Below are 27,377 nucleotides of genomic sequence, written 5' to 3'. Positions count from 1 at the left end.
AGGCTGGTGGGCCGGGCCTTAGCTTGGGGAAGTGGGGAGGTTGCAGACCCTTGCTAGGATCTCCAGGTTTGTCCTCACACTTCTTATCTCCGATGCTGGGAAATGCATCTCTCAGATTGCAAAAAGAAACACAAAAATCATCTTCCTTTTAAAATGATGGCCCTAGGGCCAGAGGGGAAGAGACTGGTCAAGGCCACAAGCCAGATGGGCAGAGCTGGGGCTGGAGGACCGTGTGGAACTAAGAGCCAGGGTTTATTGGGTCCTGCCTAGAACCTGTCTGCAAGGAGGGGCATGAAATTGCCAGGAGTGAACAGCCTGACTGTGAGTACTTTCCTCAACCACCAGGACCTGCCCCACCCCACTTCAGCCCCATGGCCACCTCACCAGGAAGGCTTCTGTGTGGTTCTTGGCCCTGATGAGGGCAAGGAGAGAAGGGGCGTGCTGCCACGCAGCTCCTACCCCAGGCCAGTGATGAAAGAGCAGGAGCAGCAGAAGTGGGGCTCCCAGGGTTTGGTGGGTGAGCAGGTGGTGCCAGCCTAGGACAGAAGCTCTAAGAGTAGTTTCCAGATGTGCACGGTGCCAGGATCTTCAAATCCGGGTCTCACAGGGGCAATGCTGGCCTTCTAGAAGAAGACCTCCCTCTGGCTGTCGACAGCCTGCAAACCCAGCTCCTGCTGCAGCTCCACCATGCTCATGGCCTCGCTCAGGTCCTGCTTGTTGGCCACCACAATGACAGGCAGGTCAGGGTCCTTGTCCAGCAGCTTGTGCAGCTCCTGCAGGGTCCAGGGCAGCCACAGCCCATCAGCCGAATCCACCATCAACACCAGCATGTCCACCTGGTTCACAAACTCCTTCCAGTAGAAGCGCAGGTTCTGGCTGCCACCGATCTCTAGCAGGTCCACCTCCAGCTACACAGAGTTGAAACCCCAGGTGGAGGTGTGGCCTTCCAGCGGTGTCTTCCCGGACAGTACACGCAGGAACATGCTCTTCCCAGAGCCATCCAGCCCCAGCCCCAGCACCTCGCGCTGCTCCAGCTCCTCCAGAGCCGGCTCGTGGTCCTCCTCGTCTTCAGGCTGCGGGGCACAGGTCAGGCTGCAGATTCAGACTAATGTGGAGACAGCCTCAGTTAGTGCCTAAAACAGTTTTGGGCATTGAGGTGAATGTCAATAGAAGTAATCAATTTAACAGGTCTACAGTTGCCCTCATAAAGTTGGGGCAAGATGCATATGGAAATTTCAAATCTTTCAGATTGTATCAAGATAATGTGGAAAATATACTTTATCCTATATAATATAAGCGTAATATGTAAATCAACCGAATGGCCGAACAGTGGAATGACTATCCGGACGACCATCGGAGACCACGCTATGAAACCCACTGACACCAGGCCAGCCAATGTGGGTGTGATGTGATTGGTCAGGGCCCAGCCATCACCCCATGATCGCCCCGCAGAGGGAGGCCCAGGCCACCAACTGGCAGGCTGGGGCAGGTGGACAGGGCCTCCCTCTGAGAGGGAATCCTGGGTCTTGGGTGGCAAAGGGAAGCCGATGCCAGCAGCCGGGGGAAGGAAGGCCTACTCTTGCATGAATTTCGTGCATTGGGCCTCTAGTGATATATAACATTTCAGTGGGTACTGGAGTAGCACCTCATAATTAAACACATTATTATTAATTTCTATCACATATGACTATTCAAATACCATAGAATAAAGAGTATCATTAGTCACATGTCAGTTTTAGTTCATCTTTACCAACAAATAAGTTCTGGTGAAGTAAGGTTATGCCATCAAATGCGTTTTTTTTTTATAAAGTAATAATACAAACTCCACAATCTCCCCCTCCCCCCCGACCACACACACACAGAATTTAAATTTTAGGAGTGTAGATAAAGAATTGTGGTCCCATATTATGTATTTGCTTGCATAATATTAGGCATGTACTCAAATTCTTATGAAGGAGGAAAGATCTACACTAATAAAAGAGAAACATGCAAATTGACCATACCTCTGCTACACCCACAAGCCACGCTCATCAGCCAATCAGGAGCGAGTATGCAAATTAACCCAACCAAGATGGAGGTCGCCATGGAGCTGGAGAGAGCAGGATGTGTGGGTTTCCCCGACAATGGAGGAAGCCAAGCTTCCTGCCCACCCTGGCTGGCCCTGGCCTCCGCTCAAGGCTACAAAGTTTCAATTATAGAAGATAAATAAATCCCAGATACCTGCTTTCAACCGGCCCTGGCCTCCACTCAAGGAGGGGCTGGGAGCATGGGTTGCCCCCAGCGATGGAGGAAGCCAAGCTTCCTGCCTGCTCTGGCCGGCCATGGCCTCTGCTCAAGGCTACAAAGTTTCAATTATAGGAGATAAATAAATCCCAGATACTTGCTTCCAGCCAGCCCTGGCCTCCACTCAAGGAGGTGCTGAAAAAAAAAAAAAAAGAAAAAGAAAAAAAGGAGGGGCTGGGATCTTGGGTTGCTGGGGGTTGATCAGGCCAATGGCAGTTGTGGGTGATCAAGCTGTTGGGGGGCGGGGCTGTTGGGGGTAAGCGGACCAGCAGGGGGGCCAGTTGGGGGTGTGCAGGCCATCAGTGAGGGTCAGTTGGAGGTGATCAGAACAGCGGGGGGGGGCAGTTTGGAGTGAGCAGGCCAGCAGGGGCACAGTTGGGGGTGAGCAGGCCATTGGGGAGGGAAAGTGGGGGCAAGCAGGCCAGCAGGGGAGGAAGTTGGGGTGAGCAGGCTGGCACGGGGGGCAGTTGGGGGTGAGCAGGCCGGCAGGCAGAGTGGTTAGGGGTAATCAGGCAGGCAGGCAGGTGAGCGGTTAGGACCCAGCAGTCCCAGATTGTGAGAGGGATGTCCAACTGCAGTGTTAGGCCCAATCCCTGTAAACCGGCAGTAGGACATCCTTTGAGGGGTCCCAGATTGGAGAGGGTCCAGGCCGGGCTGAGGAACATCCCCCTCCCCCGTGCACGAATTTCGTGCACCGGGCCACTAGTTCATACATATGAAATAATCAGAGACTGTTTGCTTCACTATAACACTAAAGACTTCAACTCTGTAGTTCATGTAGTGTGACAGCAATGGTAAACTCTTAAATCAATATCCTTGGAAAGGGCACTTAAAAGAAAAATGTGTGTGTAGGTGTGAATAGGGGGTTTTGGTGGATAAAATTCAGAAAAAAAACAAGAAAAAATGTCTTGCTGCAATTTTATAGGTGTTTCTGGTTTGAAAATTAACAGGAGATTCTGGTCACTGACTTCTCCATCCACCACCAAAATCCTTTGGATGAGGCTGCTCAGTGGAAAGATAATGACTGTAGTATATGATAGGTGTCATGGTAACAATATACCTCAGCCTCTGGGGAACTGGGGGCAGGATCACCTTTCTTTACCTGAGGACTAGAGAAGGCCTTACCGAGGAATTAATGGCCGAGCTTGTTTTGGTGGTTACTTCACTGAGTAAAGGCACTTTGGATTCTCTTTCAGCACTTTCTTAATATAACCACTCTGTTCTTGTATCTCCCATTTCTCCCATTTGCATTCACCTCAATGCTTAGGTCTTGTTGGATAGAGTTTGATGTGAAATAGAATTCTTAAAAGTGGTTTGAAAAAAAATTGTGTTAGTGTTTTATTTAATAAAGTAACAGCCATGTAAAAGATATAGAAAAGCACTGTGATCAAAATTGTTTATTCTCTCAACAACAGCAACAACAAAAAATACAAGTCAGCAAATAGATTTTGTGAGCCGTGGATGACTGTTTCAGCTGTGGCTGAGGCAAAAGCTTTTTTGTCAGTGAACTAGAGATACTCAATATAGACAACAGTTGTAGCTACAAGATTTGCCGACTCCAATACACATAAAATAATAATGGAGGCAGTCATCGCTAAAGGCTGAGAGACAGCAAAACAGCTGAGCCAAAACAGTAAAATAAAAAAGTTTTTCCCCCCTAAAAAAAAATTGGGAACCGACCAACCCACTGGTTAAGAATATAAGGTTCAGTTGGGAACAAAATGGGAAGCCCAGTAGCACTGGCCTAATGTCTAAGCAAAATTAAAAACAAACAAACAAACAAAAAAAACCCAAACAAACAAACAAAAAACACAAACTAACAAATAAAAAAATAGCAAACAACTAAGTTAAGGAAAAAGAGAAGGAGAGAGAGATTTAAACATGAGTTATAGCTCCTAAGGGCAAGGGATTTTTCCACTAGAGACAACCTTTAGAGGAATTTAAAGTACAATTTAAAGGAATATATCTTGACAAACTAAGTACTGAAGACTTGTGGTTAGATTTAGTGAGTCCTTGTTCAATATTTGTTAAAAGAATAATACAAAAGGTAGTATGTTCTGCAAGAGAAAATTCTTCAGATATTTAGACAATTGTTAACTCTATAAGTTGTAACCTTATTTGTTGTAACTTTTTTTTGTTACATTGCAGCTTAGTAAATTATTAGATATAGTATGAGTGGCTATTTTGTATTGTTGTCCAATCCAGGTAAAAATTATGGTTCTTGGATATTTGCCTTAGTAATAGCATAAAAATAGGAAGTGGGTTTAGAGTTTTTACATTTCATGTTTTTAACCTTTTCACATAAAATTCATATTCAATTCAATTTTTTAAAGAAGTCACAAAGAAAAATAACACTCAAGGAGGTCCCAAGTGAATTATTCAGTTAAGTTATATATTTTTCAAAATAACACTCACTGTGTTTTCCTTTAATGTTTGCACTGAAACATTTCACTAAAAAGTATTCACTGCCCAGCCAGCATGGCTCAGTGGTTGAGCATAAACCTATGAACCAGGAGGTCACGGTTCTATTCCCTGTCAGGGCACATGCCTGGGTTACCGGCTCCATTCCCAGGTCGGCGCATGCAGCAGGCAGCCAATCACTGATTCTCTCTCATCATTGATGTTTCTATCTCTCCCTCTCCCTTCTTCTCTGAAATCAATAAAATATTTTTTAAAAGTATTCACTAAAATGGTCTATAATTTCCATAAATTAAAAGCACTCCCTTATTTGCTGAGTAAATGGGTGAATGAGGTGACACTATGGCCTCACTTTTTTTTCTTTATTTAAAATGAGTGTTGAGTGCCCTGGGTAAAGCTGCTAGAATAAAACTAGATCAAATAAGATTCTTCACCAAATTCTGACAGATCTGAACACATAAGAGTAGAGTTTAGAAAAATATTTTATCATTGCAATATGATTATTTTTTTTTAAATGCTAGGTAAACAAAGAAAAAAAAAAAAAAACACTCTCCTGGTCAGATTGGATCCCAAGTTTTCATCTCAATCTTTAGAGGTCATATTGGGGAAAGGACTAGTAAAAAACAGCCACAAACAAACAAAAAGAAAACAACACACCAAAAAAACCTCACAATCTTCATTAATACACTCCTCTCCCCAATGAACACATGGTCAATTAGAAGAAAAATAGACTGGAGAAATATTTTTATATAGTTTCCTACCAACCACTAAGGATTTCAGTACCTCAATATCTTAGTGTTGTAGAGGTAGATGCAGAACAAAGTACTAGAGCTTGCCATTTCTGGGGATCCAAGCTGGAAATGACCCAGGTTTAGGGATATTCTTCTTAGAAAGTGGATACACTTTTGTCTATGTTGTGTTAACCATTTTTAGAAAATTTAGCAGCGTCCCCCAAAAGATGAGTCAATATAAACAAACAAATAGAAAGGCTGTACATAGCTTTAGCTCACCATTATCTATGCCACCTCTTCCCATTTCCTCAGGTTACAGAAAAGCAAGAAGATGACATTATGATGATGTGGTAAAAGTCAAGGAGTTGAATTTACTAGACCAAATAAAAGATAAGGATATCCTCTATTAATAAAATGTATAAGAAGAGAAGAAAATAAAAAAAGTGAAACAAACTTAAAAATGAATTGCACAGTCTAGAAAAAAATAAGTCAAGAAAAAGAAGACAGTATAACAAAACCATGAATTAAAAATGACAGTATATAGATAAGATAAACAATAGCAAGAGGCTGTATATGTAAGGTATATATATACAATATACACGTACTCATACATGTGCACACAAATGTTTGTCCACACACAGTGTATAAATATACACTGTGTATGCACACACACAAACACACAATAAAATCAGTGGTAACGTTGTTCATTTCCTTTTCTTTTAGAGCAATGAATTGATTATTTAAAATTAAAACAGTATATAAATTAAACACAATTACAAGTTCTTAAGGTTTTTTATATTTATTCTCTCAACCTTAGAGGAATCATTCTCCTACAGAGATAAAACTGGTGATTTTCTTTAAAATTAAGTAAAACTGCCCCTCATCTGATCTACATAACAAGGCACATGGCTACTACTAACTCCTCAGTATGACATCTTATCACTTTATCTGGCAGTCTTTATCACCAGCTCAAAAATCTCCATGGGAGAGGTCACTAGCCTTGCTTGCATCTGTAGTTTACTCACAGCTCATTAAACATGCACAGATTTTTGTTGTTGTTGTTGTTAATCCTCACTCGAGGATATTTTTCCATTGATTTTCAGAAAGACTGGAAGGGAGGAGTGGAGGGAGAGAGAAACACTGACATGAGAGAGACACAAGAACTGGTTACCACCCTTACACACCCCAACCAGGCTGGAGATCGAACCTGCAACCCAGGTACATGTCCTTGATCAGGAATGGAACCCATAACCCTTAAGTCTGTGGGCTGATGCTATACCACTGAACCACACTAGCCAGGGTGATTTTATCTTGTTGAACTTAGATGCACAACAATGGTCTCACCGCAACCACATGCATGGGGAAGATTAGAGATATCAGACTTGTGAACTAGGACTGCAGACTGCTAAGCTTCTCAGGTCTCTAATATTACCTGAGTTTTCCACCTGCTTCTGCTGTGAATCATGTTACCAGTTAAATCCATCAAGCCCTTTAACTACGGTTTATCTTTAAATGCAACTAAATATACAAACCTAACATATCTTCTCCTTTCCCTTCTTCCCCAGCCTTCTCCTGCCCTCTGCTTCTTGCTAACACTGCCACTTCCACACTCTCTCCCATTTGTTCACCCTGTTCTCTAGAATCTATCCTTTATCATAAACCTACACCTTAATCCTAAACCTCTGCACAGAATTTTTTCCGAACATAGTTGCCAATTTAACTTTGGCTCTCAGCATCAGCATACTAATCTCCCCTGCAGCTCTCCTAAAGGTAACATGGTTTTCTCCCACCCTCCTACACTGCTGCAAACACGGGAGTCTGAGATGACATTGGCATCCTCCCAATTACCTAGTTCTAATTTCAGCTGGTTTTTCTACTTCCCTCACATATAAGCACTTCCCTCCTGCGGTTCATGGCATCAGACTGCAGAATTTTCTATCGCTACTTGAAACTTCTGCAGAGTTCCCATTCATTTTTCACAATGGATGTTGGCATCTAACTCACGTTGCTCTCTACTCCCAGAACTTCAATCATCAGAATAAATGTGAACAATCCAATGCTCTATAAGGAAAATTTCTTTACCAGGCATCAATCAAGTTAACCCCCTCATCCTTATATCTTTTGGGAATCCCTGGGCTTTGTCAGCAGCCCAAACTATCATATCTCTGTAGATTTAAATTCTAACATATAATATTTGATCTCAGTTTAATGTATCCTCATCTCTTTCAATTCATATTCTAAGTTAAATCTCTTTGGTGTCACTGAAGTCTTCAGTTTCTCTAACCCAGCTAACTTTTATCCCTATCAACTTTCTAACTAATACAGACATCATGCTACAACTCAACTATTCTATTGTCACATATTCAATTGCTTTTTACTCTGTTCTCCCCTAAACTTATTGTAACCTCTTTCATTGGATCAATGTAGCCATTCAACACTTTTTATCTTATACCTGGGCTACTGTGGGAGAAAAGCACATGGTAAGGGGATCAAAGCCACTTCAAATTCAAAGTATTTACTCTTGATTTGTCAATATTACTAACCAGCAGTTTTACCTATTTATGGTCATCTTTCTTTCCAATATTTTGCAGTAAGACTTTATAAATATTCACCACTCTTTTCAAATCTCTTTTTAAGACTCCTTGCACTAAAAGGCTAATGGTTTTCCTTTATCTGGGACTGAAATAAATTAAGTCATTATCATAATATTGCTATCAGTTTCAAGAATTTCTGATGATACAAACACAAAGCATTCATAGCATGATTAACCCCGAGTCATCCCACATATATTGAACATTTTGATTGTAACAAATTACCAGTTTTAAAATTAAACATACCATAATTAAGAAGAACATGAGTAAAGACAAAATAAATTCAGAGGCAGATTCTCAAGAATTATACCATCTAAAATTACAGCAGATCCTCCTTACTTTTGGATTTATTATTTGCAAATGTGCCTACTTACTAAAATGTATTTGTAACCTCAAAATCAAAGCAATGTTTTTATAATTCAAGGACATGTATAGTGGGGCAAAAAACTTGGAGTCATCAGACATTCATGGTGCAGGCCAGGGAGGAGCAAGGTGACACTGCCTTCTATTACAGCTTCTAAAACTGTCAACAGGTGTCCTTACTGTGGTCTTTTTAGTGCCATATTTTTGTGTGTGCCTTTTGTTGGTTATTTCACTGTATAAAATGGCCCTCAATTACAGTGCTGAAGTACTACCTAGGATCCCCAAGCACAAAAAGTCTGTGATGTGCTTTGCAGAGGAAATGCATGTATAAGATAAGCTTCCTTCAGGCATGAGTTATAGATAGTACTGTAATTGAGTTTAATGTCTATGAACAACCAATATATAGTAAAGTGTCTTTAAACAGGACACACATAAAACCAGATTATGTATTTATTGGTTCATGGAAATGTGATCAGATAATTACAGGAACCTAATCCCATATTTCCCCCAGAAGCAATGGTTCAATATTTACTAATTCAGTGCATATGATGACTTTATAAGAACACAAATAACTGAATAATGAGAATCTACCCTAAATGGATATATTACACATCTGGCCAGTGTGGCTCAGTGGTTGAGCATTGACCTATGAACCAGGAGGTCAGGGTTCGAATCCCACTCAGGGCACATGCAAGGGTTTCAGGCTCGATCCCCAGTAGGGTATGTGCAGTAGGCAGGTGCTCAATGATTCTTTCTCATCATTAATGTTTCTATGTCTCTCTCCCTCTCTCTTCCTCTCTGAAATCAATAAAACCATATTTAAAAAATAGATATATTACAGAGATTTTAGGAGTGATAAATGGCCTGCTTCTGTATTCTTGGTAGTGACAATCTACACTGCCCAGTCACAAGACCTTCATGAGCTGCAAATAACTAATAATTCTCAAAATATCAGATGGATGAATTTATGACCAATAATCTGTGTATTGGGCCATCAGTCAAGGTCTTCTGATGGTTTTATTGTCAGTTCTGTAGGTGAATCAGCTGGCTTACCAGGGCAAAAACAGATGCCAGTCTTTCTTCTAATAGATCAAGGATGCTTAATGAATAGCATAACTCAACAATAATGGTCTCTAAATAAAAGTCTCTGCATCATACAACTAGCTAATCCCCAAAATATAAGAAGATAAAATATATTTTCAAATAATCCATGGGGAAAGTGTGAAGTAGGGAGATAAAATTTTAAATGATCGCTATATGCAAGGTAGTGTGCTATAATTTTACATCATCTTCCTTAATCTCATAACTTCCTAATAAAATCAGTATTATCTTCATTTATAGATGAAGCAAAAGAAAAGTGAATCAAAATATCTAAGTTCACCAAGATAATGGATGGAAGAGCACAAATTAGCAACTATTTTTGTCTGACTTCAGAGACACATACTTTTAAGTTAAAATTCTAAGGATTTATTGATTTGCTTCTTTGTCTCTCTTATTTGCTTGCAAGGCTTTCAACCTTCTTTGAAAAAATGTGATTCAAATTCTTTTAAAAATTTTAAATAGTGTTCTGAAATATATGAAGAGTTAGTAGAAAGTACAGAATTATTTTCCCATGGGACTTCCATTAGAGGACATCTCCCCGCATCCTATCCCCCACCCCCGCCACACACACACCTATTTAAAGAATACAATTTAATGTGTGTTTTTTAATGGTTCAGAAGATTTTTTTCCCCTTTATTGATTAAGGTATTACATATGTGTCCTTATCCCCCCATTGCCCCCACCCCCACTTGTGCACTCACCCCCGTGGTGTCTGTGTTCATTGGTTAGGCTTGCATACAAGTCCTTTGGTTTAACTTAATGGTTTTTAGTGTCTACACAAAGTTGTGCAGCCATCACCATAATCAGTGTTAGAATTTTCATCACCCACCCAAGGATCCCTAAACCCATTAAATATTATTTTTATCGACAGAGTGATTATAGCAAATGTAATGTATATACTGTACATAATTACTTTAAAACCCATATACCTAGCCCTAACCGGTTTGGCTCAGTGGATAGAGCGTCGGCCTGCGGACTGAAGGGTCCCAGGTTCGATTCCGGTCAAGGGCATGTACCTTGGTTGCGGGCACATCCCCAGTGGGGGCTGTGCAGGAGGCAGCTGATCGATGTCTCTCATCGATGTTTCTAACTATTCCTCTCCCTTCCTCTCTGTAAAAAATCAATAAAATATATTAAAAAAAACAAACAAACCCATATTCCTAAACAAAAGGTGAAAATACATGTAGCACATCACATAGACAAAAGAGATATATAATAGTAAGCTTGTATCTGTCCAATGTTACCAACACCATTTTACTGAAGAGACTATTTTGACTCAATTGTATGCTCTTGCCTCCTTTGTCAAATATTAATTGAGCATAATGGCTTGGGTCAATTTCTGGGTTCTCTGTTCTGTTCCAGTGGTCTATATGTTTGTTCTTGTGTGAGTGCCAGGCAGTTTTGAGAACAGTAGCTTTGTTGTATAGCTTGATATCTGGTATTGTGATCCTTCCAACTTTGTTCTTCTTTCTCAAGATTGCTGCAGCTATTGAAGGTCTTTTTTTTTTTTTTTTATTCCAGATGAATTTTTGGAGAGTTTGTTCTAGGTCTTTGGAATATGCCCTTGGTATTTTAATTAGGATTGCATTTAATCTATAGATTGCTTTGAGTCGTAAGGACATTTTAATGATATTGATTCTTCCAACCCATGAACACAGCATATCCCATTTGTTTGTGTCTTCCTCTATCTCTTTTTTCAGCATCTTGTAATTTTCTGAGTACAGGTCCTTTACCCCCTTGGTTAAGTTTATTCCTAGGTATGGTAAAATTGATTTTTGATCTAAGAACTCAAAGGACCAACAGACACTTGCAAAAAGAAATACATGCCCTGGACGGGTAGCCCAGTTGGTTAGAGAATCATCCCGATGTGCCAGAGTAGTTGAAGCAAATATAAGAACCTCCTTTGTAAAATTTGGTTGCATGAAAATGTCCATTTCAAGTTTTATGCTTATAATTTGGCTTATATTTTCACTTATAAAATTATAATTGATAGTTAGACATTCAAGTACAGACAATTACTGTTTAATTAACATTGCACTTCAGTTTTGTCAATCCTGCATTATAAAACATCACCCAGTATGTTTCTATAGGAAAATGCAGTTTGAGTTCTAGGTTGTTATAACACAGACTTATTACTTGAACTCATGAATTCTCAGGAACTCCTCCTTCCAATCTGCTATGTAGTAGAAAAGAAGAATCCTTCATTTTTAAGATCTTTTCAATAAATGCTCAGGGATTCATTTTTCTTTTCATTGTTATACCTCCTTTAAAATTTTTAAAAATATGTTTTTTATTGATTTCAGAGAGAGGAAGGGAAAGAGAGAGAGATAGAAACATCAATGATAAGAGAGAGTCATTGATCAGCTGCCTCTTGCACTTCTCCTTCTGGGGATCGAGCCAGCAACCTGGCATGTGCCCTGACTGGGAATCTAACCATGACCTCCAGGTTCATAGGTCTATGCTCAACTAAGGAGCAACACTAGCCAGGCCTTTTTAAAATTTTTAAAATTACAGTTGACATTTAATATATTATATTCAGGTGTACAGCATAATGATTAGAAATTTAGATAACTTACTAACTGACCCCCTTGACACCAGATATAGTACAGTTATTACAATATTATTGACTATATCCCCTATGTACTTTACATCCTTGTTACTATTTTATAATGGCCAATTGGCATTTCTTAATCCCATCATCTTTTTCCTCCCCATTTCCCAACTCACATGTAAGTGAAATTATCTGATATTTTCTTTTTTTTTGTCTGACATACTTAACTTAGCATAATACCCTCTAGGTCCATTTATGTTGTAGTAAATGTAAGATTTCATTTTTATGGCCTGGTAATAAGCCATTGTATATATGTAACATATCTTCTTAATTATCTGTTGATGAACACCTATGTTGCTTCCATATTTGGTGATTGTAAATAAATCTGCAATGATTATAGAGATGCATATAGTATCTTTTAAAATTAGTGTTTTAGATTTCAGAAGTGCATTGCTAGTTGATAAGGTAGTTCAATTTTTAATTTTTGAGGAACATCCATGCAGTTTTCCACAGTGGCTGCATCAATCTTCAGTCCCACCAACAGTGCAAGAAGGTTCCCCTTTCTCCAAACCCTCACCAACACATTGTTTGTTGATATATTGGTGATAGTTATTCGGACAGGTGTGAGGTAATATCTCATTTGTGGTTTTAATTTGCATTTTTCTGATAGTAAGCTTGATTAACTTTTAATATTTATATTGGCAATATGCAGGTCCTCTTTAGAGAAATGTTCATTTATGTCCTCTGCTCAAATTTTAATAAGATTGTTTTTTTTGTGTTAAGTTGTATGACTTATTTATATGTTTTTCAAGGGTAATATGAGTAAATTGGAACTTTAAAGATGTTGAATTGGAACAGCTCTGAGAATTCTCATTTCCTGCAGTGGATTAGGTTGGCATTTGCTCTAGTCCTGGGCCAGCAGCTCACTACTTATATACCATATGATATGATACATAGAGGAGCCTTTAATAACTGGAAAAGTGTCTAGACAGCTGAGAAATAAGCATTGCACGCCTCTTATTTGCCTATAACATCAATACCACAATGCTTAAAAAATGTGGTTATACCATGGCAATGTGCTCAGAATGTTAACTCCTTCTTCCTTATAATGAATCTTTAGAAAAAAAGATTGAGAAGACTGACATTAAAGAAGAAACTATTTTGTAAACATTATTCCTATTCTAAAAATTAAAATATGTGTATATTTATTTCTGTTCCTTACACATTGAATTTGTTTTAAACTGATTTAGTATTTTCTTGGATTATATATATGAATATGTACATTTATAGATTATGCATATACATATTTGCCAGTTATGGAAATAATGGTAAATAATAAATGTGGTGTGTATGTGTGTGTGTGTGTGTGTGCACGTGCACACACACTAAAAAGGAAAAGTTTATATATAAATATAGGGCAGGTATAGTATATATATATATGTGTATATATATATATATATGTGTGTGTATATATATATATATATATATATGTGTGTGTATATATATATATATATATGTATATATATGTATGTATATACATATATCCTATCTAATAAAAGAGTAATATTTAAATTAACCGTCACTCCCTGACAAAGATGGCGGTGCCCATAGTGGCCAGGGCAGGACACTGGTGGCGTCCCGGCAACATGAGCCCAGCGTCTACGCTCCAGCTGTGTGGTGGGAGGGGAGGGGCCTTGGGCTGGAGCGAGGGACGCTGGGCTCACGGTAACATGAGCCCAGTATCCCTCCCCAGGCTGCACAGTGGGAGGGAGGGGCCTTGGGCTGTAAGCGGAAGCCGAGAGCATGGGGAGCACCAGGAATGCTGAGAATTGTAGTTCTGGTAGTGGCCCCTGGACCCGAAGTGGAAGCCAAGAGCGCGGGGAGCACCAGGAATGCTGGGAATCGAGGTTGTGGTGGCGGATGTGTTGTGTGATCCAGCAAAGTGAGCCTGGAGCAAGTTACTGTTGCAGGTGGGGGATTGAGGGAAAGTAAAGATGAGAGACATAAGTCAGAGTGTTGAGGAAAAATTAAAAGGAAGATATCCTGCAACTTCTAGGAAATCTCCACCAATGGAGCAAAGAAAAAAAAAAGAGCTCTATTATTCTGTGAGCACAAACCAGACTGGGCTGGGGTCTCACACAATTCACTCATATGATTGCAAAGACAGACAGAAACTTCACTCTTTCATGTACCCAGACAGATACAATGCACAACATGCACATTTTCACGGAAGAGGACTTAACAGCACCATTTGCTATACACCCTTTGGTAAGTCACCTTTTTGGTGGCCATCTGTGTTAGTTAATTGCCATAATCAAGAGTAAAAATTAAAACTTTTCTATCTCTATGACAAGCAGGTCCTTACAACTTGGAGCAAGGCAACTATCTATAATAATAAAAGTGTAATATGAGGGGCAATGAGGCAGGCAGGCAGAGGCAGTTAGGGACGATCAGGCAGGTAGGCAGAGGTAGTTAGGGGTGATAAGGCAGGCAGGTGAGCAGTTGGGGCGATCAGGCAGGCAGAGTGGTTAGGGGCAATCAGGCGGGCAGGGGAGTGGTTAGCAGCGATCAGGCAGGCAGGCAGAGTAGATAGGGATGATCAGGCAGACAGGCAGAGGTGGTTAGGGCTAATGAGGCAGGCAAGTATAGTGGTTAGGGGCAATCAAGCAGGCCAGCAGGCAAGCAGTTAGGAGCCAGCGGTCTCATATTGTTAGAGGGTGCAAGCAGGGTTGAAGGACCTTCCCCCATGCAGAAATTTCGTGCATCAGGCAGGCCTTATAAACCTAGGGTAGGTTTATTATCAAAGTCTGATACTAAACTTAAAAAGTTTCATAGTAGAATTAACTTCCTAGAATTTGAATGTATTAAAGACAATAGAAATTGATCATTCCATCCAATATTTAGCTTGAAGTATTGACTGGTATAGCTGATGTATGATATTTCTTTTGAGAGAAGTATAGAGTTCTTGTCTAAAAGATAACGAAAGCAAACTTCTAAAAAACTAAAAAGATTTTTTCCTCACTTTCTTCTTTGACTTCCTTTTTAAAAAGTTAATGCCATCCATTATTTAAAAGAGATAGTTGTTAGAGCTTAGTCTAACAAAGAGCAGTTCAAGAACATCTGTACGCTCTGTATGTAAGGTTTTTAGATAAGGGCACATTTTAAAAATCTCATACATCATTTATAATTTTCTAACATTCCATGCAGGATTGCACACATATATTTTTAACTTTGTATGTGTGTATGTATAAGTGTGTGTGTGTGTAATTAAAAATAATAAAGGAAGCACAGCTAAAAGTTACTCTCCAGGCTTTAACCTGGGAGTATATAGCTAACAGTTATATTCTTTAAAATCCTCATCAGTATGGAGAAATCAATGGATAGTGAGAGGCAGAAACAAACTGAAGTATGTGAGTGGGAATTCACCCACTCCAAAAACATTTCAATGTATATTACTATTGCAATTATTTATTTTTATCATTTATGGTAAATACTAATAGTATTTAGTTTTAGATAGCTACAACTTTACATATTTCTTGTTGTTTAGATAATTCTATACCACCTTGCATCATATAAATAATTCACATAAAGAATAACATTTTTCACAAAAGTATATTGATACACAGATTATTGTGGATAGATGCTATATTCCCAAGGCGTTCACTTTTCAGTGAGAAAAAGAAATAACCCTATGAGATAGTGTTAAAATAGAGGTACATACTAAATGCAAAAATATTATAGGATAGTAAAGTAAATTTTAAAAAACTATACCTTAGAAAGAGACAAAAGATTTCATTATTTGTAATAAATGCATATGGAATTCCTTATATTTTTCTCTCACATTAGTATTAACCCCAAATTTATTAATGTAACTTTATTTACTTTAATTATTGAGCTTTTGTATAACATAAATTCAGTGGATAATTATTCAATTATTTCCTAAAATCTTTTGACAAAACTCTCCAAAATTCAGCTTTGGGGTTTTATATATAATTTAGGCAAAAACAGCTAATAAGCTAGGAAATAGGACATTTTGAAACCTTAATTATATTTTTTTACTTAGAAGTCCTCATTATTGATAATTCTGATAATACTCTTGTTTAAACTATACCCAATATCTCTCTGGTTTTATTGACTACAAATTTTTTGTTTTTGTTTTATAAGTACCCATTATTCACTGGAAATATATTTAGGTGCAGTGTGACCCCATGTCTAATTTACTTTGATTTTCAAAAATTAATCCTTGACTTTAATAATGTTTTACTTTGTGATGATTATAATTTAGTTAAAAATCTTATTGGGAAAGGAGACTTTTAGCTATGTCAGGATGAGGAAGTTAATTAATCCTCTCTCCAGAACGCAACTATAAAATTAGACAAAACTTATAAAACAGCTATTTCAGCACTCTGGAAGTCAATCAAAGACAAATGAAAATATTTTTTATTTAGAAGTATTTTGAGAAGCATTTACACTTGAGAAACTGTTGAATTTCAGATAAGAATAGTGGGAATCTGTGCCATTCCTGACTTATTTACATTCCTTCCCCACTACCCAATGGTAGGTGCAGAAATTCTGCCAGAGTGGAGCCTACAGTGACGTCCAGCAGCTGTGCTGCCTTGGCAGAAAAGGGCTTCCTGAACTGGAGTGATGGGCAACAGCCATACCTAGCAGCCTTTCCTGTGGAAATGACATCTTCAAGTAGGGAGGAAGAGTGTTTCTACTAACCTAAAGTTGCAGTTGTGATTGGGACAAATATAAAATATAATTACCTCTGAGGCACAAGCAGAAACTAGAGAGGACTTAAGGTTGTCAGACACGCTTGGCTGATCCTCAAGCTGTGTGCATGTATATAAGGGGTATAAAGGTCTCAGGGAAATGTAAAAGCTGTGATATACTTGGAAATAACCTAAATATTGGGTGAAAATTCTTACATGTACAGTGATCCCATCACCAAAGGATAAAAATCTTATTACCTCAAGATAACTGAATATAGTTTCTGTACAATCATTTGCTGACCACCTAAGCTACATAGAAAGTAGGGAAAACTGAAGGAAGCCAGGCTTAAAAAATATATCTCTACAACAATAATAACAAGAAATAGGCAGAGAATTCATAGCCACATGCCATGAAAGAAATGGAATCATAGTTTTTCTCCAGACAAGGTACAAAACAAATAACAAAGAAGCAAAACAAATAAACAAAAATAGCTTCAATAACACAATATTCAGTGGAAAAGTGATAGTTCATATTATCAAGTTATAACATGTAATCTGTTCATTATATAATAAAAATTATGAGACATGCAAAGAAACAGAAAAGTGTGAATATTGCTCTAGCTGGTTTGGCTCAGTGGATAGAGCATTGGCCTGAGGACTGAAGGGTCCCAGGTTCAATTCCTGTCAAGAGCACACGCCAGGGTTGTTGGCTCCATCTCACGTGGGGAAGCAGTTCATAGAAATTGTCTCTCTGTGTCTACAAGTAATGGATTTAATAGACAAACTCTTAAAAAGAAACATAAATATGTGCTAAGTATTTCTAAATCCCTCTTTAAAACATTAAAGGAAATTGTGGGAAAAATCAATAAGTAAAAATACTTAAATTATACAGATGAATTAAATCTAAATTCTGAAGTTGAAGAGTACAATAACTAAAAGAATGACTCACTGGAAGGGCACAACAGCAGATATAAGATGACAGGTTAAAGAATTGGCAACAGAAATAATCTATATTAAAGATTAGAGAGAGAAAAGAAAATTAAGAAGTATAAATATAACATGGGAAGTCCATAGGCTAACATCATTGGTACCATTATATATTTAATAGGTGTCCCAAAGGAGAGGAGATATTTTTTTAAAGACAGAAAAAATATTGAAGTTATCCAAAATGTAATTTTACATATTTAAAAGCCCCAACCAACCCCCCAAATAAGCTGAAAGAAAGCCATACCTAGACAAATCATAGTTAAAATATTAATGCCCTAAAATAAAAGAAAATAGTGAAAGCAACAAGAGAAAAACAACTCCTCACATACAAGGAAGCATCAAAATGATTAACTCCTCACATACAAGGAAGCATCAAAATAATTAATGGCCAAATTTTCATCCAAAACAATGGAGACAAAAGGGAATAGAAAAGCAGATGCAAAATGATGAATAAATAAAAAAGGTAATAAAGAATTATATACCCACCAAAATATCCTTTGCATGTGAAGATAAAGTAAAGATGATACCATTATAATTAACTAGTTATTAATAATAGGAAAAGGGCAAAGGGAAGGCTGGACATGATAGGCATGTTCCCTGCAAAACATTGGGGGAATGGGACTAGACAATGGGAAGATAGATGCATGCCCGGGAAAGTTGGGGTGACAGGGAAGGTGCTGCCTGTCCATCACACCTGGGAATGGAGGTCATTGGCCAGAATGGGCACAGCCACTTCAAGCGTGCAGAAATTTGGGGATATATCATCCCCTAAACAAAGGAGCTCGTATGCTCTTGTGCTCTTGGCTCTTTTGGGAATCATGTGACTCTGACCGAGTGGGCTCTTTTGCTCCTGCCATAGCCCATTGCCAGGGTCACTCTACACACAATGGACTATACGGTAACTAGCCTGATGCTGAACTGGACCGGGCTCCAACATGGAAAGGAAACTCTAGGCACTGGCTCTGATTTTAGCTCTGATAAAACCCCAACTATACTTCATCTGACTAAACTAAGGGAAATGGGACTTTGAAAACACAGGGATTTAATCCCATGCAAATAAAAATCACTTGTTCTCCCATGTACGAGTTTCAGAAAATTATTTTTCTCGGGATATCGTAAGAAGTCCACCTCCAGCACCCCCAGTAGGGAAAAGGAACCCCTAACTTTGTCCAGTATCAAAGGCATCATAGTTAAACATAGATTAAGATAATTTGTTGCCTTTCAAGAAATATTAAAGGAAGTCCTTCAGGCTAAAGAAAGGTGTTAACAGTAAATAACACAAAGCCATAAAAGAAATAAAAAGTACTGAAAATTATAAATATGTAGGTCAATATAAAAATTTCATATATATAAGATAAAATATCATTTCTTCTCTTATACTGATATGATTGTATAAAACAAAAATTTAAATTTAACACTATACATTTGGATATACAACATATATACAGTATGAACAAAAGGAGGCATGAAGTAACAAAACTATATGGGAGTGAAGTTCCATAATTTACCAGATTAAATCAACATTAATTTGATATAGTTATATTAAATTTAATAATGTCTGCAGCAACCAAAAGAGCATACAAAATAAAATTTTAGGGAAAAGTTAACTAAAGAAGTGCAAGATTTGTACATTAAAAACTACAAAACATTGTTGAGATAAATTAATGCATATCTAAATAAACTGAGAGTCATTCATGTTGATGGATTTGAAGACTCATTGTTATCAAGGTTGCAATTCTTCCCAAAATGTTACATAGACTTAACATAATTCTTATCAAAATCCCAGGAAAATTTTTGTGATACTAGCAAGGTGATGCCGAAATTTAAATGAAAATACAAATTAACTAGAACATCCAAAACAATGTTAAAAAAAGAATAAAGTTACTGTTTTCATGCTCCCTGATTTCATGACTGATTTTACCAATCAAAATATTATGTATTGTCAATAGGACAGACACATAGATCAATGTAGCAGAATGCAGACCTCAGAAATAAACTCACACAAATATATCCAACAGATTGTTAACAAAGGTACAAAGGTAATGGGGAAAGAACAGACTTTTATACAATGGTACTGAAATAATTGGATGCTCCTATGCAAAAGATGAAGCTTAACAGATAGATGATACCCTGTTAAAAATTAATCAAAATATGTCATAGATCTTAGTGTAAAACATAAAATTATAAAAATTTTAAATGAGAGAAAAATCTTTGTGAACTTGGGTTAGGCAAAGAATCTTAGATGTAACATGAACATGATAACAAAAAGAAAAAAAGAGAATATATTAGACTTCATTATAATAAAAACTTCTGCACTTCAAAGGACACTATGAAGAATATGATGAAAAGGAAGCCACAAGTGGAAAAATATTGCAAATCATATATCAGATAAAGGACATGTATCCAAAATATACAAAGAACACTTATTACTCACTAATAAGAAAAACCACCCAATTATGATGTGTCATTGTAGGTTCATGAGTTGTAACAAGTACACCATTCTGTTCAGGAGTGTTGATAATGAGGAAGTCTATGGATGTATGGGAGCAGGGGGTAAATAGGAAATCTCTGTATATTCTTCTCGATTTTGCTGTGAACTTAAACTATTCTTAAAAAAATGAAGTCTTTTTAATTTAAGAAAATATTAAGAAGATTTGATAAATATTTTACCAATGAAAATAAACAAATGGTTAATAAGAGAAGTTGCTTGGCATCACTAGATTTTAAGAAAGTTAAATTAAATCCAAGTAATTTTCCACTTTATACTTTCTAGACTAGCAATAATAAAAACATATTACATATATGTATATCAAAACATTATATCATGCACATAAATATATACAATTTTTGACAGTTATACCTAAAAACGTTGGTGAAAAAAGAAAGACAGACAGTACCACATGATGGCAAGGATGTGGGCAAATGAATCCTTATACATTTGGTGAGGATGTAAAACATTTCAGTTACTTTGAAAGCAGTTTGGCAGTTTCTTATCATGTTTAAGATGATAAGACATATATTTGCATATGATCCTGCAATTTCAATCCTAGGAGTTTTCCCAAGAGAAATCAATATATCTGTAACCACAGGAAAACAGGTATGCGATTATTTATGGTGGCATTATTTATGATACTCCCAAAGTAGCAATGATCCAAATAAATAACTATTAATTGGTGAATGGTTAAACAAAATGTACAACCCCATAAAGTTTATTACTTTTTATAATAATAAGGAATGAACTACTTATATATGTCATGAAACATATGAACCACAAAAACATTGTGTTAAGTGAAAATCCACGCACCAAAAAACACATAACATATGATTTAACATATTTTAAAAATCCATAAAAGGCAAATTTATATACAACAAAAACAGATAATTGTTTTTGGCAGTTAGTGGTAGGTGTAAATATTTACTTCAAATAATTCTTTTGAGTGATGAAAATATTTTAAAATTGGATTCTCAAGATAGTTAACTAAAGGGTGTCCAAAAATGTGTATACTCACTTTAACAGCTTGATAGCTCACTTTTGAAAATAAAATGTATTTTAATGAGCACTGCCTTTATATTTATTCAAAGTATGTGTATACATTTTTGGATACTATATCAATTATTGTATTGTATACTTACAATGGTAGAATTTTATGGTATGTAAATGATTCTTCAATTAAGCTATTCCAAAAACATCAACCTTATTAAGAAAGCAGAATAAAAAGAGGGGGATGAGAAATAGAAGCCATAATTTTCACAAAGTCCATCAAAATTACCTCTGATTTGTTATATGAATTAACCTGAGTCAGAACCCTACCTCTGAGTTTGCTTCCCAAGGACGAGACAGTTTAGCCTTTTAAAAGTCTGCTCTTAGAAGCCAGAGGAAATAAGTTGCAGTGGTGGCTCTGCTACTTGGGACTTGAGTAATTTTAGAAATGTTTTTAAAGGATCAATTTCCTTATATAATGTCAATAATTTGGAAGCCAAAGTTTGAGGAAAAAATAGTAAAATGTGTGTAAAAAACCTAGCATTTTTCCTCCAAGTAATGTTGCTTCCCCTCCTCTCCTCTTCCCGTCCCTCCCCGCCGCCCCGCCGCCTTACTGATGTTCTCTCTTACTATGAACCAAAAGGTAGAACGGAATGTTGCTCCATGGTGTTTGAGTGGTGCAAGAAAGACTTCCTACGCTAAGCATACTCAACTATCAAAACATCTAAATTTCATTTTACATTTCCCAATTGATTTTAGGAAGATGAAACATGCTTTTGGCAAATGAAACTTAAGTCAGACAGAAAAAGTCAAGAATCATATGATTTCATTCACATGTGGGATAAAAGACTGAAAGCAACAAATGAACAAAAAACAAACAAACAAAAATTCATGGACACAGAAAACAGTATGGAAAAGGGGTAGTAAAGGGTAAAGGGGTCAAATATATGGTGACAGAGGAGATTTAGGTCGTGTAAACACACAGTGCAATATACAGGTGATGTATCATCATAGAATTGTACACTTGAAATTTATATAATTTTATTAAGCAACTAGAGGCCCGGTGCATGAAAATTCGTGCAAGGGAGGGGTGTCCCTCAGCCCAGCCTGCCTCCTGTCACAGTCCAGGAGCCTTCAGGGGATGTCCTACTGACGGCTTAGGCCTCCTTCCGGTGGGAAGCGGGCCTAAGCCGCAGTCTGGTCTCCCTCTGTGGGAGGCGACTGGCAGATCAGGGGACGGCGCCACCCACATCACCCTGCTGCTGCTGCCACTGTCGGCCACTGCAGCTGCCTGCCCTCAGCCCTCACGGCTGCCAAAGTGTTTTCATCAACACGGACTCCAGTCCCTTCACCACAAAAAAATGACAACTTTCTTTAGGCATTTTAAAAAATGTCTCTTTCATAGAATATGACCTCTTTCTTTCTTTCTTTCTTTCTTTCTTTCTTTCTTTCTTTCTTTCTTTCTTTCTTTCTTTCTTTCTTTCTTCTTTCTTTCTTCCTCACCTGAGGATATTTTTCCATTGATTTTTAGAGAGCATGGAAGAAAGAGGAAAGACAGAGAAACAGTGTGAGAAGGACGCATCGATTGGTTGCCTCCTGCATGAGCCCTGACCTGGGCCCCGGCCAGGGAGGAGCCTGCAACCTTGGTATGTGCCCTTGACCAGAATTGAACCAGGACCCTGCAGTCCACAGCCAAGTCTCTATCCACTGAGCCAAACTGGCTATGGCAGGATATGACATTTCTTAGCACCTCCAGCAGCGGACCTCCATTTTTTTTCCTCCAGGAGTAAGGTGGAAAAACCCTACATCACCTTGAATTCTTATTACCCAAGCAAGTGGCATACTGCAAGCTTAGCCAATGAACCAATGAGTGGTCAGAAAAGGTGTTTCCTGTGCAGCCCACCCACAGACGTGGAACTTCTGGTGCATGGCGGCTGCCAGGCCCTCTCTCTCTGGCCCTTTGCAGCCATGGCAAAGGTCCTCTCTTCTCTCTGTGGCCCTTCACAGCCACCATGGTTTTGTCAGGAAGGACTTTGGAAGGTCGTCCGGAAGACATCCAGTCTAATTAGCATATTACCTTTTTATTAGTATAGATGTCACCTCAATAAATTTAATAAATAAAAAGTACACTTTTTAATAAACATAATTAAAAGAACTCTTGATACATGCACTAACATAGATGTAGTTCAGATGCGAAGAAAAACTATAGAGCTGGAAAACATATATGTGGTTGCCAGAGGTTGAGGGAATGGAAGGGCAGAAAAAAGGAATTTGTTAAATAAAAATATAAAAATAAAATGTAAAGTTTTGAATTGGCATTCTCACAAAGACTAGAGAGGATAGCATATTACTAAAAAGAAAAAGAAAGCTACAAGGATAAAGACACATTATGAAACAAGAACAAAATATAAGCTACTCAAAATATACTGCTGAATTAAAAAAAAAAAAAAGAAGAATCCATCCTCTCTCTCTCTCTCTCTCTCTCTCACTCTCTCTCTCTCTCTTTCTGTGTATATGTGTGCCTGGTATGGTTTGAAGGGAAAGTTTTGAGGAAAATTGTGTTAGATGAGTTTGTATAGTGATTGTGGAAAATTTTAAAATATAAAGAGGAAAGTAAAGACAAACAAATATTTGGATAAATTAAAAGCATTTAAAGACATGGATAATCCTATATAATAAAAGGTAATATGCAAATAGAACAAATGGCCAAACAACCAATCAAAGTGCAATATGCTAATGATATGCTAAGGATGCTCAACCGCTCGCTATGATGTGCACTGACCACCAGGGGGCAGATGCTCTGACTGGTAGGTTAGCTTGCTGCTGGGGTCTGGACTGAGTCAGATGGGCCAGACATGCCCTGGAACCCTCCCATGGTCCCTCCCCCAGCCCAATCTTGCACCGGTGGGGTCCTTCAGCCTGGCCTGCGCCCTCTCACAATCCAGGACTCCTTGGGGGATGTCAGAAAGCCGGTTTCAGCCCGATCCCGCAGGCCACTCCCCTTGGGAGGGCACCAGATGCAGTGCTTATGGCTAATGAGCACTGCTGCGGCAGCACGAGCCTCTCCTGATTGGGACTGATTGGGCACGAGCCTGCGGCAGGCACAGTGGGGCCAGGATGAGCGGGAGTGGCAGGTAGGAGCTGCAGGCAGTGTTGGACTGTGAGTTTCGGCCCAATCCCTGCAGGCCACCCAGAGGGACCCCACCTGTGCATGAATTCATGCACGGGGCCTCTAGTTTTTATATATAAAGATTTTTATATATTTTCTCAGAAACATAGAAAAGGAAAAATGGAAAAGAAAAATAATCTATTAATACAAGGAAAACCAAATCACACAGTTTTCAAATTGATATATCAATCAAGTGCTGAGCAGGGGAAAATAAGCAGAGCCTGTGCTTGACCACACATCCTTGTGAAAATGTTAACACAAAGGATAAAAATGCTTTGAATGGAAAGTGTTTTCTGAAGAAAAGTTTAACTAAGAATGATTTGGATGCATATTTCTTTTGTTGGATTGTCAAGGTGGTTGTACAGCTCTATAGAATAACTAAAAATTATTGAATTGTACACTTACAATGGTTGAAATGTATGGTATGTGAATGATTTTGAACTTCATCATATGAATCAGTTTCTTTTTGGTGTATGCACCATGACTGACATAAAATATAATCCATAGTCCCACTTTCCAGGGCTAATAGTATTTTCTAGAAACTCAAAAGATATACAGGTATAGGAATATGCTTTTATTTATAGCTTTCTAAAGTAAATTAGTCTGTCAAAATACAAAAGCAAAAACCTATTTTTTTCATCCAAATTCCATGCTAAAGCTGTATATCAGTGCCACATATAACCTTGCCCAATACCATGTTTTAAAGATCAACAGTTTGGAAGGTTTAGTCTATCATTGAGCAAAACACTCCTTGTGTGTATGCCTTTGTCATGACTGGTTCTTGCCATATAAGCAACACTATGTTTTAGTCTAATTCTTTGAAAAACACCATAATCAATGGAAATGATAATAATTAAACAAAAAAAGCTGTTTGTGTGTAGTTTTTTTTTTTTTTTTTTTTTTTTTTTTTCTGACAATGAGAATGTGAGCAAAGTCTCTGATAGAGGCTTCCATTATTAGCAGGTGCATTAGGCTGTACATTTTGTCTACTAATTTATTTTTTAAGAAGCTTTTAATCTGAAAGGAAAATATAGAACATGGAACTATATATGTGTTCAACTTATACCTAGCATAATTCAAATTGTACTGATACTCATATGCCTTTAACTATAAATGGCATAAAGAATATGAAAATAAAAATTATGAAAATAAATGACTTTTAATCCCAAGTATATAACCAAATAGTTAAAAATTCTCATAAAAATATTACTGATATTTCATCAGCCAGTTTTTAGCATTAGTTACTGGCTTTTCCACAGTCTCTCTAGCACAATGATATCCTTAAATTCCTTAGAAGTCCTTGAGTAATTCTGAATCATTAAAGAGCTGTTAAATATTCAGTACACTTCCAATTAAGGCACTAAGATTCTTTTACTCATAGGTTGCCAAGTGGCAGTTTGTAAGCCAAAAACAGAATGCTGATTATGTTGTGTTGTAGTATGCACTGTTCAAAAATTAATTGAATTGTCAACATTTAAAGACTAGAATAGTTTACCTAAAAAATAATACCTGCTGCTTTTTTTTTTTTTACCAATTTGAAAATTCTTGATACTAGGCTTGTCCTTTCTACAATAATCTTCAGTTGAGTAGCAGTTGATCTTGTTAAAAAAGACATACTTAATAGTTCTCCACAGATCGCCCCACTACCATAATGTTATATCTGACTCTCTTCTCTCATTTATTTTATATTCCCCCATAGCAGCCTTGAGTAATGGACCCTTTTGTTATTTTAATCAATTAATAGGTGAAGAAACAAAAGCAGAAATGGAAGTTTATCTATCTAACTAGAGGCCCGGTGCACGGATTCATGCACATTGAAAGGAAATTGATTAGAAGAAATATTTTAGAGGCTGGGGAGAGGGGGATCATGGGAGGTTGGCTCCAGGGTAAGTCCGGCCCATCTCCATCCGCCAGACCTCAGCTTGCTGCGTGTGCCCCCTGGTGGTCAGTGTGCACCATAGGAACTGGTCGAACAGTTGAATGAATGGTGGAACACTTAGCATATTAGGCTTTTATTATATAGGATGTGATTTTATGCTCTACAGTATGGGCAACTCTTTGTACCAAGGTCTTTTCATTCATGATTCCATTTTACTGTTTTCTTTCAAAAATGGAGAATTGCTGCATTGTGTATAAGATGATGACAAGCTAAGTTAACCATTAGTCTTCCTGAAGTTATTGCTAACAATAATTTGTTAATGCATTGCAAAGATAGGGATATAAAAATAACCCTTGGAAAGAAATTTTTATGTGATAGAGTTAAGTGTTTTATCACTTGAAAAGTCCTAAGTATAACAATTTGCTTTGTTAGGGTTTCTACAAGGCCTTCACCATATTCTATGAAGGTGGTCAATCCTCTGCAAAATCTTTTGCCTCTATTAATTATAATAAGGGGGGAGGAAAACATATTTCTGGATCTGTATTTTTATAGCATCCATTTTTTCCCAACCAAACTAAAAAATTAACAGAACTTAAATACGTTTGTTTTTCATGTAAAATCCTTTCTTATGTAAACAATAAAATAAAATTAAAAATCAACATTTTATCACCCATAAAACACTATTTTCAATACAGTTATCTCATAAATAAATATGAAATATATAAATATTTAGATTTGAGTTTTTGGGTATACATAAGTAATAGGAATTATAACTTTTAAAGATGAAGAAACTGGGAAGAAGAATATGGGTGTATGCCAGAACTAAATTGTTTTTAAAAAAATGGTAAATGGGAATGCAAAATGGTGCATCTGTTATGGAAAACAGTATAGAGATTCCTCAAAAAAATAAAAAATAGAATTACTGTATAATATAGCAATTCCACTTCTTCATTTTATTCAAAAGACTTAAAATCAGGATCTTGAAGAGATCATTGATCTGTCATGTTCCTTTCAGCATAGCCAAGCAAAGATGTGGAAATGATCTAAATGTCCTTTGCCAAATGGATAGATAAAGAAAATAAAATATAAATATACATGGAATATTATT

General features: G+C 37.5%; 1 pseudogene across 1 annotated transcript in view; it reads right to left on the bottom strand.

Annotated features, from left to right (window-relative positions):
- Window positions 1–536: 536 nt before the first annotated feature.
- Window positions 537–27,377, bottom strand: part of LOC308244082 (ADP-ribosylation factor-like protein 10) — a 92,426-nt pseudogene continuing 65,585 nt past the window's right edge. Inside the window, exon 3 of the transcript in view lies at window positions 537–1,073. The product of the transcript in view is annotated as an ADP-ribosylation factor-like protein 10 (transcript). The remainder of the gene's footprint in view (window positions 1,074–27,377) is intronic.

This window comes from Plecotus auritus, assembly GCF_963455305.1.
Source record: "Plecotus auritus genome assembly, chromosome: 3".
Taxonomy (NCBI): domain Eukaryota; kingdom Metazoa; phylum Chordata; class Mammalia; order Chiroptera; family Vespertilionidae; genus Plecotus; species Plecotus auritus.
This window is presented reverse-complemented; position numbering and strand designations above follow the sequence as displayed.